Source organism: Megascapheus bottae, chromosome 12, assembly GCF_031878675.1.
Source record: "Megascapheus bottae isolate mThoBot1 chromosome 12, mThoBot2.hap1, whole genome shotgun sequence".
NCBI classification, from domain to species: Eukaryota; Metazoa; Chordata; class Mammalia; order Rodentia; family Geomyidae; genus Megascapheus; species Megascapheus bottae.
The window spans coordinates 38,586,530-38,599,174 of NC_143520.1; the positions used below are offsets into that span (position 1 = coordinate 38,586,530).

The 12,645-nt window shown below is 38.0% G+C and overlaps 1 long non-coding RNA gene across 2 annotated transcripts in view; it reads right to left on the reverse strand.

Annotated features, from left to right (window-relative positions):
* Window positions 1-12,645, reverse strand: part of LOC150056435 (uncharacterized) — a 62,376-nt gene that overhangs the window by 47,559 nt on the left and 2,172 nt on the right. Inside the window, exons 2-3 of one of the 2 annotated variants that reach the window (XR_016537329.1) lie at window positions 11,794-11,910; window positions 8,691-8,730 (exon numbers count right to left, since the gene is read on the reverse strand). This is a non-coding gene — a long non-coding RNA (uncharacterized LOC150056435). Of the gene's footprint in view, window positions 1-8,690; window positions 8,731-11,793; window positions 11,911-12,645 lie in introns of those variants that run through there. The other variant, XR_016537328.1, reaches the window with a different exon arrangement.

Below are 12,645 nucleotides of genomic sequence, written 5' to 3' on the forward strand. Positions count from 1 at the left end.
GGACTGTGCCCCGGCACAGGGGGAGGTGCTTCAGCTAGCACCGGGGATTGGACTTCTGGCTAAGCTGCCTCTGGGAAATCCTTTGCCATTTTGAATGATGGCACTGCCAGCACCACTTCTCAGTCTCTAGTTGGTTTGGCCAGGTCTTTGCCAGCAGTCAAGATGGCGCTACTCTCAGATGGAGGGAGAGGGGATTCCTTCCCAATGCCGTTCAGCAAGCAGAAGTGGAACCTTCTCCTCGGAGGTACTCACAAATTGCTGGATTCTCGAGTTCCTAGAAGCTGGCAAGTTCACACCATGGCTGAGTGATGGCTCTGGGCTCATGCAGGTTCTGTCTGGAGCCAGCAGGTCTGCACTGCCGAGAAGCACTGTCTCTGTTTTGACTTTTTAAAGAAGCATCTTCAGTATCACATATTTTCCCACCTCCTAATATCCACCTTAATGATAAGGTAAAAATGGCTGTGATAATAGTAACTAGCTACCTTGTCTCATTTTCTTTTTCTTTAAATTTTTATTGTTATTATAAAGGTGATGCACAGAGTTACAGTTGAAAATCATTTATTTTCTCTACTGATTAAAGTATGGTATGTTCAGGAGTGAGATTCCTTGGCATAACCTCATTGAATAAGTAATAGTTTCACAAAATGACTATCAGGAAGCTGAAACATGTCTTAGCTGGAGGATGTAGGAGTAAAAAGGAGGGGAACAGATAATGGAAAGAGGAATAGTGGATGAATCCAGTCATTATACTCAATGTCCATAACATGGGCAATCATATCAATGGTGGATGATGGGAGGGGTGATTGATCAAGATGCATTGTATTCATAAGTGGATTTGTTAAATTGAAATCTCCTTGGACAATTATTTGAAGATAATTTTAAAAGAAGAAAAGAAGGTATTTATGCAGCCCATTATTAACGTCCTTAGGTTAAAATTATATTCATTCACTTTGAATCATTTCTATTTTCTGCTCTGTCTAGACTCTGGTTAGAAAAATAAGATAGATGGCCAGGAAATTTTTATAAAACTCTTATGTCCACCACTACTCAAATGGAAGAGCACTAACCTCGAGGGGAAAAATCTTGAGGATAGCAACCAGGCACTCAAGTCTCAGGACTGGTTCAAAAAAGCAGGGATGGGGATGAGGGGGGGGGAATGGAGCATGGAGGTGTCAATGTTAATAATTCAATTATTTCTGAAAAATTTTCTTTTACAGTTTCAAGTAGCTCTAAGAATAAAGTCTCCCTCTTCTTCATAACCACAGTAGTCATTACAGATGCAGATTTTAGTGGATATTTCAATTTAAAAAGAAAATTAAAAGTTTATCACTTGGGTCTTTCATGAGTTTTTTCCCATTGCTGCTAAATTAAAATCAAAATGATGCACATTCGGTAGGATTTTCTCACACAACGCTCTCGTTGGAGCACTAATTCCCAATGTGGCAAATAGGAAGAAAACATATTAAAAGGTAGTTAATTAAAAGGAGGTCAAAGGCAGTGCCCTAACCCAATACAACTGGTGCTCTTTTCAGGAGAGATTAAGCACAGCCATAGCAGGGTGTGCAGGCATGGAAAGATAACTGGATGAAGAGACAGTTAAAGGGCAGCCCTCTACATGCCAAGGAGAGAGAAATCAGTGGAAAGTACCCTGACAGCAGCTTGATCTGGGACTTGAAATCTCTAAAACCAAGAAAACATGTCATTTCCTTGCTTAAAACACTGCAAGTATCTCTCCTAACAGTGAGTTTCAAGTCTACCACAATGTGGTAGACTTTCTTCATATATTTCATATTTCTCTATCAGACCCAGCAAACCCCTACACCAGAATGCACCATGAATAGCTCTTTGTTGAGCAACTACACTGTATATTATGGTGGTTATTTAACTCATTTTACCATATCATTTTCATATCCATCATGCAAAATGATATTAATGCCATGAAATTTTAAATGAAAAAACTGAATTACAAGGAAATGAGTTATGGCATTTAAGTCATACTTATTAAATTAAGTGATTTAACCAGTCACTGCATATCTTTGTGCGTGTGTGTGTGTGTGTGTGTGTGTGTGTGTGTGTGTGTGTCATGGGACTTGAACTCTGGGTCTGGGTACTGTCCCTGAACTCTTCAGCTCAAGGATACCATCCTACCCCTTGAGCCACAGTGCCACTTCTGATTTTCTAGTAGTTAATTGGAGATGAGTTTCATGAACTTTAGTGCCTGGGCTGGCTTTGAACCACGATCCTCAGATCTCAGCCTCCTGAGTAGCTAGAATCATAGGCGTGAGCCCCCACGCCCATCTCAATGCATATCTTCTCTGCCATGTAGGTTTGTTAGATGACATAGTTGCCAATTTTTGAAACACAGAAGGTACCAAAATGTATAAATCACATTACATGTTAGACTTTGTGTTAAACTGCATACCTGATGGGAATGAAATAGTGCAAGATCTGAGTCCTGCCCCCCATTAATCATCTTGTTTATTCATATTCTACAATTTACTGCAAGAAATGGAAAGTGCCATCCCTTCAAGAATAACTGAAGAAAGTCCTGTCTTGCACCCTGGTGAAAAGAATCTAGATGGTAAAATGGAACCCCACCCATTGATTCAGCTCAGCTTACTCCACCAATACAGACATGTTCTCATGTATGATCAGGAAGACAAAACCCCACATTTCTGAACTTATCCTAGAGCACAAAAGCAACAAATCTCTGCCAAACTGTACCCTCTAAAACAGTACCTAAAGTCCTTGAACCGTTAGCACCCTCTGCTTTATTTTTCTATGTTCCTATCACTTGATGTCCTATCTGTGCTTATTGTTCATTTTTATTCCCAGTGTTTCCCCAAACTAGCCTAAAACCTGATAAACTGTAGAGGACTTTGTTTCTCTTGATGTTGTATCCTTGGTAGGTAGCAGGAGCTAACACACGGAAGTCACTGAAGAATGATGCTAAACACTGAGACAAAAAGAGTTAACATCTAGCTGAGAAAATTCATGATTAAGATTGTCAATATGCAATTCTGTCCTGTAATATTATCCTTTCTTGACAAAATAGTACCACTTAATTCTCAGTTTCTAATTTTCAGAATAGACTTTCCTTCTCTCATACCGAATCCTGTAACAGGGGAAAGTAGATCTCCATACTTATGTCCCCAGGTAATATGACTGAGGCATAGCTTATGCCCTCTCTCTAAAACTCTCTGAGCTTCCTTGGGCAGCTGTCTGGCATGCCAGGAGGCCTTACTTTCAACCCAGAGGGTCACCAGCATATCTCTGAAGTGCTGTTTATGATGATTGATCCAGAACCCAAGAGGCTCCACACTGCCTCCATTCAGCTGTGACAGTGCCCTCAAAAGCAAATGCAGGTTTTACTAAATTACAGAGCAAATGTCAGACTTCCTTCACATTATCAGACACACATCCTACACGGCCTCTTTATTGGGTTTTTATGTCTTGAGGGGGGTCTTAATAGGATGAAAGGGAGACATGCTAGGTGCAAATGAGCCCTATTCGACTATTTAAAGGCACATTTAATTAAACTGGATTCATTGCCTGCATGGGGCAAGTTAAAAGAAAACTAAATAGATGGAGTATGATTACATATTATTAAGAAGAGAGACAGCTCTGGAGACCAAATTCTTTTAACACAACATTAAGCTGAGCTCATTTCATATGCACAGTTTAGCACCGGCCTATAAGGAGAACGTGTTTTGAGAAAATCAGCAGAATGGTTATGAGCTCTAAACAGCTTTTAATAAAATGCAATGTTTCAGGGAAGGAACAGCTTCTAAGCTTCACTTAAATATGCTAATTAAAGAAAATGAAGCTTCCTACTGATTTCAGGTTCTCTTTGTTTTGTCTCTATTTTTTATGTTCATCTCATGCAGGCTACTTTCTACCTTATTTTATGAACTCCCAGAAATGCACAAGATTCTTATAAAAATATTGTAGGATTCATTGCAAGTTGGAGGGAGATGAAAACAAACCTAAGTTTGTCAAACTAGTGTCTTCAGACTATCTGGCATATGTGTCCAGATTGACAGCTCTGGTCCAGAGTCCAGTTTCCATCAAATGTGGCAATAATAATAAAATACATTCCATCTTTTGAGTCTCCATATTGACACAGAGGCTTTACAAATAGCAACTAATTGAATTTTCAACATAATCTTGGAAGTTAAGGTATTGATAACCTCATTCTATAGGAACAGAAAGGACAAAATAACTTGTCCTGGGAAACCCAATAGTCAATGATGTTGCTATGATTCAAACTCAGTTCTAGCAGACTTCAAAATACCTTCTCCATGCTGCCTGCATGATCCCATCCATCAATTATCCATGTCAGAAAACTGTGGGATTTCAAAAGTGTGTAAAGTAGCCAACGTAATTTTATATTGTAAAAGAGAAAAGAAAATCAATATGCAAATGACATTCAAAGAATGAACACCTTTAAGAAAAGTTTTACAAAACCTTCTCAGCTCTTGGACCACATGTCAAAAAAGCATGGAAGCACATCAGTGTGCTTTATCCTGGATTGCATTTTCTGCTGTTGTCGCTCCATTCCCAGTTCTGCTAATCACACTGGGGTGTAATTTGATGATTTGGATGGAATCTGCTCTTTCCCAGCTTTGGTCCTTGAAAGTTGAACTGTGTTTTGTCTACTCTTTAGTTTTATGAGTTTTCCTGTGTTCTAGGCCAGGGAAATTGAGTCCAGATTGGTGTGGACGCAACCAAAAGAGTTCCTGGTCTAGATGGTTGAGACAGAACTATATTATTTGAATGGTGATACTATAAGGCATGAGCCTGCCTAAGAATGAAACCCATTTGAGAAAAAGGCCCAGAGTCTCCATGATATTGAGAACTTGGTCAAACTATACATGAAGTAAAATAACTGCATATGGACTTTTCTAGTTCATGAATCAATCAATTCCATGTATTTTTAAGCCAAGTAGAGTAAGTTTTCTTAAAATAAACAGCAGCCTTAAAATATTCCTTATATCTTCCTTAATTTGACAATTGTATAATATGAGACTGAGTCTTGTGGTATTGTACAAGTTGGCCTAAAACTCATGATCCTCCAGTCTCAGCATCCCAAGTGATGAGATGATGAGATTACAGGTATGTACCACCAAGATGCCCAGTGAGAAACACAAATTATTCACAGCTACCTGAGGCCTACTGAACCAGAAGTATGGGATGGGATGGTTTTAGGTTGATGGCTGCTAAAGCAATGCAACCAGTGCTCTAGATTTGTGTTTTCAAAACTTTTGAAGTGACTGAAACATTTTCTTCCAGGGGTTCAGTATGAATACCAGACAAATGTAAGAGCATTTTCTTACAAATTAATTACTCAAGAGATCTGCTTGTTTCTGTGGAATCATAGCAGCACCTGAGAAATTTCCCAAAGACTTGAGAAGAAAGGAGCTCAGGAGACACTACATTGATAATGGGCTTCGGAATGTTGGGTCCATGAGTACCCATCTCAATTATTATCATGTTAAAATGCATTTCCTCAATTTATACATAAATTTACTATAGTGCCTTAGCTAATAGTCAATTTCTACAGTAGAAACCGTTTAAATATTTACAGAATCAGAAGTAGAAAGTAAAATTGGGGAACACAGTAATAGATCTCCCTTAAAAATTTCCCAGTCCTATCCCAGCCCAATCTCCAACTTTAAATGCTGTTGGTGGAAGCCAGGAAGCAATAGTACTCTCTCTCTCTCTCTCCCTCCCTCCCTCCCCCCCCTCTCTCTCTTTCTCTCTCTCTCTCTCTCTCTCTCCCTCCTTCCTTCCCTCCCTCTCCCTCTGCCTTATCATGAGGCTTGAACTCAGGGCCTCAGGGCCTGAGTGCTTTCACTGTCCTGAGATATTTTACTCAAGGCTAACGCTCTGCCACTTTGGGCCACTTCCAGTTTTCTGGAGAGAAGAATCTCACAGACTTTTCTGACTTGACTGGCTTTGAACCCTCATCCTGAGATTTCAGCCTCCTGAGTATCTAGGATTACAGGTGTGAGCTGTTCCCAACCAGGCAACAGCTCTTTAAAAGAGCTGGAGACCAAAATCCTTGGTGTCTGAAAATGGGGCTATTTTTATTCATTTCCTTCCAATCAGATTTCCCTTATTAATTCAAAAGAGCTGATTTTAGACAAAAGTTTGAAAGCAGGAATGTTATAGAATCTGACACTACCCTGACTGCATGATTACCTATCTTTTTGGGAGAGAGCTCGAGTCAGGAGATCGAGAAAGTATTATATGAGCTCTGAGATGCCAGGCATGCTAAACTCATACACAAAGACAGACTTTTGTAAATCACCAACTTCAGAGATTAATGCTGTGTTTGATAAGTTATGGATATATCATAGATGAGGAAACTGAAGTACTGAGATGAGAGGTTGTCCAACATGGGACTTGGTGAGTTCAGAAGCAAAGACTCAGTTCCAGTATTGTGTTTCCAAACTCTTTTTTGTCTATTTATTCCACCATTTTTATTAGCATCAATTAATTGTGCAAGGTAGGTTCATTTTGACATGTCCATATGTACATACAAGTTAACTGATGAGGCTCACCTTCTATCACTCTTTCTCATCCTGTTCCCCTTTCAAGATCATCTCAACAAGCTTCATAGTTACATTTTTCCCTATGTACAAAATGTTTTGACTGTGTTTGCCCTTTTTCATTCTCTCTGTTAGTCTCCTCTCTCCCATTAGGCCCTTAGCAGGATCTGCTTGCATTCCTGTCAGTCCTTTTTCTCAAGTGCATTTTAATTGGTCAAAGGAGTTTCACTATGGTATTTCACATGTTAGTACTTCACTCTGATTTTAAACCCTGGACTCTTATCATGCTATCTATGCTTTTCTCTTATTCATTCATTCCTTTAACCTACTCTACTTAAGTAGAGCCTCCTTTGCTTTAACAGCATGTCAGGGATATGGATCTTCTGAGAGGTTGTCTTCAAGGGTCCTTGACTTCCCTAAACTCATACAATAGAGAAGATCCCCCACACATTCCCCCCAAGTATAATAAATAGAATCCAGTTATGAAAAGAGTCTTTTATCTTGGATCTATGTAGTATTCTTCTTCTAAAGAATACAAACCTCTGAGCACAAAAGCAGTAACAACCAAAAAGACTGTCTTTGAGTCACTATTTTTCTTAGAGTAACAAAGCCTATGTCTTGACATCATCCTCTGGGGCTGGTAGAAGATCGAATTAAGCAAGTTATCTTGCTACTGTTCATTATCCCAGGCCTGTTTGCCTATCTCCTGTTCTAATTGCTAGGTTTCCTGGGCAGAAATAATTCCAAGCTGCATGCCCTGCATTTTCTCCTTTTTAATATCATCAGATTTGAAATAGACATACACTACAGCCAAGTTGCTGGAAGTATTACAGAGGCCCAGTAGGAGATATTTGCATATTTATGAAAATAGTTTACCTTCTGCTGTGACAATAACAAATGTTCACAATCTCAGCAGTTTGTTCACTTGGTTTGAAGAAAGAACCAGGAATGAAGTGCTAATTTAGAAAGGACTTTGAGGAGTAGTTTCCACTTGATTCTATTTCCTTTAAAATCATCATTACAAAAAGGTTTCTTTTCTTTCTTTCCTTTTTTTTCTTTTCTTTTCCCAGATAATTGCTTATACCAGGAATGACCTTCCTTTGACCATCATAAAATATGAAAACTTTTGAATCCTCTTCAAAATATGCCAAAGTTTAGATGAGACCTTGCCAGACACAGTGTAACAGATACACTCATAATTCATATTCAGCAAATACAACTTTGGCTATGTTTTAGAAATTGCATATGTCTTACTTGTCAGTCTTGTGAGTCATTTTTACCCTTCTAAAACCCTTCCTGAGGATGTTAAACAAAGGAAGATGAAAGTCTGATTCATCAGTACATTTGTAGTCTTTTTCTAGGAAAAGAATCAAGATTCCAAAAGCAATGTTTTAGACCAGAGAGATGAAGGTTACATTAACTTCAGTGACAATATCTGTCTAGTAGTCAAAGTTTATGTTAGATTGTCTCTAGCTACAGCACCACTTTATGATAATTTTGGAATTACTTTAAATAAATATTTCCCACATAGAAGAAACTGAACAATGTATTAGAAAAAGCTGAGGTTCTGAGAGCAGAATTAGACAGTCTTTCATTAATCTCTGCTCACTTATTTATTTGTCAAAAATAATTTTGACATTTTTAAAGGAACCCATGTTTCCACAAGTATCAAACTAGGATGGTCTTGTCTATCTTGCTTGGCTCCTTGAAATTAAATGACAAAAAAACTCGTTCTGAACAAATGGTGCTGAAAAGATAGATGTTCATAGTAACTCAGTATCCTCTCATTGAGTGTGCATTTTATCTTTCATTGTTACTTGCTTTCAACTTATCATAGAGTTTAAAGGTTAATACTTGTGCTTGTTTCTTTTGGTTGCTGTGATATGTTACTGTAATTTTGAAATTTGAAATCAAGGTATTAGCAAAGCATATATTTTTCAAGTCCCCAGTGGGAAGCCATTCCTTTTCTTTTCTTTTCTTTCATCTCTATATCAATATCTATATCTAGACCTAGATATGTATATCTCTATCTATCTATCTATCTATCTATCTATCTATCTATCTACATTATATATATATACATACATATTCTTTGAGCTTCTGTTAGCTCTCCTTAGCTTGAGGCTGTAGATGTCTGATCTATATTCATCTTCAATGGACTTCTCTTTGGTTTTCTCTGTTTGGCATGTGACAGGATGATTGTTAGTGGACATACAGTAAACTCAGGTAATTCATCCTATTGTTGTAAGGAACTTACCTTAATAATCATTTCCCAAATAAGTTTATTTTCACGATTTATGCAGACTAAGCTACGGTAATATATTTTTAGGATACACCCCATTTAGCTCACTAAACCAAAATATTATAAAAGTACCATAAATTCATATCTGCCAGGTTAATTTTTTGAATTGTGTAGAAATGTAGTTCACAGTTTTGTGTAAAGCAAGATTCCTTACAAGTGATGAGCATCACCTGATGATAATCATGATAAGTTAGTTGGAAAGATGAAAGACAATGAAATCAGGGCAAAATCCAGCAAGTTGGCTGAAGGGCTGGAACTCATTTGGAGCAGCACCTTACATGTTGTACTTGGAGCACAACATGACTGCTCTCGCATCTTAACTCTGGCTAGCTCTGAGCTACTCTTCCTGTAGCCCTTCAGCTCAAGGCTACCACCCTACCCCTTAGCCAGAGCACCATTTCCGGTTTCTAGTGGTTAACTGGAGGTAATAGTCTCATGGACTATTACCAGAGCTGGCTTTGAACTTCGATCCTCAGATCTCAGCCTCCTAAGTAGCTAGGATTACAGGAGATGCCTCTTTTGTTTTATTCTGTCAGTCATGGAATTTGAACTTTGGGCCTGGGCTCTGTACCTGAGCTCTTCAGCTCAAGGCTCCAGCTCTACCACTTCAGTGACAGCTCCATCTTCGGTTTTCTGGTAGTTAATTGGAGATAAGAGTCTCAGGGACTTTTGTGCCCAGGCTGGTTTTTGAACCGGGATCCTCAGATCTCAGACTCCTGAATAGCTATGATTATAGGCGTGAGCCAACGGCGCCCAGTTGAGCTTCCTCATTCTTGAGGAGTGAATATAATTTCTTTTCTGCAATTTAGTCCTCAAACATGTTGTTCCAGTGGCCACACCCCTTGTGTAAGGGAAGGACATAAATGAACATTTTCAAAAATCAAATGCTGACCTATACCCAGATGAGGCATCTAAGCTCCAGACACACCTAAACTGCCCAATTACTTTAAGATTTTAATACCTGATTATTGAAACTGCCACTTTATATTTTTAGTTCCAAGCATCTCCATTTTTAAATTCCTTGAAATGTGGATAACTAAAATGTACTTGAAGAAAAGTGCTATTTTTATATAATACAGACAAAGGGATGGATGAGGACCAATCAAGGAAGTATACCCTAGAAATACTGCAAAGACCTGGGTTTGCAGGCAATCGTTCTCAACAGATATTTTCTTCAGGTGGTTCTTGTTGCAACACTGAAGAGACATAGGATAGCAGAGGATGATAAAATGAGTATTATTTGTCTAATGTAGGGGAAAGAGTGTGAATCTTAGCATGAGACTGTACTACATTTGCATATTATTCTACCATTTATAGGCCCTGTTTTCTTAAGTAAGCGACTTGACTCTTTATTCTCTTTTTGTAATTTTTTGTACCACTATTAGGAAAGTAAATGAATTATAGCATTTCATAGATCAGAATTAAAAGATAATCCTGAAACTTGAGATTTGTCACCATAAGGACTAATTCCCTCCTATCTTGGTATAAAGTTAACATTTGAACTTAGTATCTGTGGCCTCTCTAACTCCAAGGTTCTTTTGTATAAGTCTTGTGGTTTTGCTTTGTTCCTTCTTCATCTTGTGATTCTTAAGCTCACCATGGACTTTGTTCTTTTAAATGTTATTTGGTGGGTGCTGGAGATGCAGTGGAAACACTGTCATTTCCCCAGTAGTCTTCCCTTAAATAAATACCTAAAGTCTATATTTTTATCTTTCATTTCCTTTTAAAAATAAACTAATATAGATAGAAATTTCTGATATACTTAAATGCTAGCTTGAGATCACTCAACTCATTTGCATGTATGACCTCTACTTGAACTCATTTCTCTGGAAATAAAAGTTTAGTGCACTACTAATTCAACTTAGGAAGTAATTGGAAGACTTCAGCAAATGAGGAAAATTCTCATTTTATAGGAACTAGGGACTTAATTCAAATGAAAAAAGCTTCATTGATGACATGAGTTAATTGTGCAGTTAACATGAAATAACCTTACCTAGAATTACAAAGATTCTAAAAGCAGCAATTCACAGGTATCAATGATTAAAAGACTCTTTAACAGAAAATCACATTTCTTGAATTTTCTCCATGTTGTATATTATGGAGACAGTCAATGGTCATCAGACAGTTTAATATTTTATGAAATTTCATTTAGCAGAACCCTATTATAACTTTTAAACCTAAAAATTAAGGTGAGATTCTTTAGATTACAAAAATGTCTATGTACCATGTTCTCTCAATACTGATATTCTTTCTTTCCCTGAACCCTTACTTACCTGTCAGAGATGTCTAAGCTCACTCCTAAACCCTATATCTGAATCCACACAGTCTTGGAGATTCTGTACAGTCCTCTGTGGCTGTTAATAGCATTCATATATTACTAATGCTCAGACATTCCATCTCTTAGTAAAGTCATTTATCAGCCTGCCTTCTTAACTCACCACTTGGAAGTCTCCCAGTTGCGTGAAATAATATGCTCAAAATAAAATTCTCTTGCACCTGACTTCCCTAGAAACAGTCTGAAAAGATTTCTCAAATTATTTCTGATACTGATTTAGTGATATTCAAGTCATTTATTTGGTGAGTGCCTTCAAGATAAGAGGGATGAGGAAAACTGGAGAAAGCCATAAGAATACCTAAGTGAGACGAAGTTTCAAAATATCTATGTGTGAAGATCTAGAATTTATTTTTTTATTTGTTATTGTCGGGGTAAGATATGGAGGGGTTATTACATTTGTAAGGTAGTGGGTACATTACTTCTTGAACATTGATACCACTTCTTATGTTTTTGCCCCACTTTCCCTCCCCCGAAACCCCACCCTGTCAGGGTCCTTTGGCCCAGTCCCCCTCTACTAGTGGGGGGATGGGGAAAAACACACCCGACCAGGCCAAGCCAAGAGAGGAAGGGGCCCAATGTCCTCCTGCACCCAGCCTTCTTACCTCGGAGCACAAACAGAGACGCCACGCAGCTTCATCAAGGCAAGCAGAAAGTTATTAGACACGGCGTTACTCGGCCCCCAACACCACCCAATAATCTTGTTTTTCCCCTTCTCTTCCCTATTTCAAATAAATAAACATATAGATAATATACCCAGTAACCAAGTCAGATACAGTAAAAACCATAAGGGGAAAAAAGAAAAAAATAACTTCACATCAAGAGCAATAATCACCAAGATAAACCTAACTGTGCACCAAGATGGTCTATACTTGAGGCAAGGAGACTGGCCCACTATTACCACATATCTGGCAAATATCTTTACCGAGACTTATTTAGTTATTTATTTAATTTATTTTAGTTAAAGCTTTACTGGAGTAAATTCTCAATTAAAGATGGCTTCAGTGAAAAAATAGCATTGACATTCATGGCAGCTGGCTGTATCTGCCAAGAGATTGATTAAGAGACAAATAACATAAGCTATAGATTCTTAACACTACTATAGCTACAAATTATATCTGAAATACATCCGCATTTTTCTATTCCCACTCATGATATCCTAGACAAAACTATCCTCATCTCTCATCTACACTAACAAGATGTCTCTAATCTGTGTCTTTAGTAATTATCCTTAGCAAAACCTAAATTGTTCTTTTTTTTTTTTTTTTTTTTTTTGCTAGTCCTTGGACTTTCTCAAGGCTAGAGCTCTACCACTTGAGCTTCAGCACCACTTCCACCTTTTATTTTCCTATGTATGTGGTACCGAGGAACCGAACCCAGGCCTTCGTGCTTGCTAAGCAAGCACTCTACCACTAAGCCAAACTCCAAGCCCAACCTAAATTTTTCTTTTGAAACAT